The sequence below is a fragment of the Plectropomus leopardus genome, unplaced genomic scaffold, assembly GCF_008729295.1.
Source record: "Plectropomus leopardus isolate mb unplaced genomic scaffold, YSFRI_Pleo_2.0 unplaced_scaffold92697, whole genome shotgun sequence".
Lineage (NCBI taxonomy): Eukaryota > Metazoa > Chordata > Actinopteri > Perciformes > Serranidae > Plectropomus > Plectropomus leopardus.
In genome coordinates, this window is record NW_024702224.1 from 1 (window position 1) to 849 (window position 849).

General features: G+C 45.6%; 2 long non-coding RNA genes across 2 annotated transcripts; one reads left to right on the top strand and one right to left on the bottom strand.

Annotated features, from left to right (window-relative positions):
• The first annotated feature begins 11 nt into the window (after nucleotides 1-11).
• On the top strand, nucleotides 12-629 carry LOC121940701. Its single transcript, XR_006105676.1, has 3 exons — nucleotides 12-82; nucleotides 289-351; nucleotides 483-629. It is a non-coding gene; the product is annotated as an uncharacterized LOC121940701 (long non-coding RNA).
• LOC121940700 lies at nucleotides 64-849 on the bottom strand. The gene is made up of 3 exons (XR_006105675.1): nucleotides 831-849; nucleotides 639-698; nucleotides 64-149 (listed from the first exon to the last, which is right to left on the bottom strand). It is a non-coding gene; the product is annotated as an uncharacterized LOC121940700 (long non-coding RNA).

An 849-nucleotide genomic window follows, 5' to 3' on the forward strand; every position in this document is an offset into this window, starting at 1 on the left:
TACTTGGCCTCCAGGTACTCTCTGGGCAGCGTCTCTACTTCCTGGTGAGCCATTCCTGACGACATGAGCTCCTTTTCAACCAGTGAGTCCACCATCACTCTGAAGTGCGCCCACACACAGTCCTCCCACGACTCACACACCGCCAGCAGCTGGCACACACACACACACACACACACACACACACACACACACACCCCACACACACACACACACACACTTAATATATAACACTTCATATCATAATGCAGATCAGCTTACAGTGTGAAGTTTTTCTGTTTTTTACTTTAGCTCTGGAGGAACTCACTGCACCCCCTTAAACATAAAGAGTCAGGCTGTCTGCACTTTTCTCAGGTGCGTTCACACGTTGTTTTATTTGTCGTAGATTTCTGCAACAGTTGACACAAACAGAGCAGGTATGCCCTAATGCATGATTCAAACCATCTAATAAACCATCGTTTTTGTTTTTTTCTGTTGTGAACAAGATTTGGAAATAACGCACGGACAGTGGCGGAGGAGGGAATGCCGGCGTAAATAAAAACATGAGGCTTCTCGCCACAGTCTGCATGTGGTGAGTCGGGCTCATTACACAAACACAATCACACACATAATGTCACAGAAAGAAAAAGTCATTAAATTACCGGTTTGAGGTTTCCACTCAGGCCAGCGTAGATCGCTCGCTCATATCTGTTTAACTGCTCCTGAAACACACACACACACACACACACACACACACACACACACACACACACAGACAGAGCAGGTCAATAATATACAATGTTTTATTCACAGTTTTTTTCTCCTCTGTGTGTGTGTGTGTGTGTGTGTTTTACCTCCTCAGCCATCCTCCAG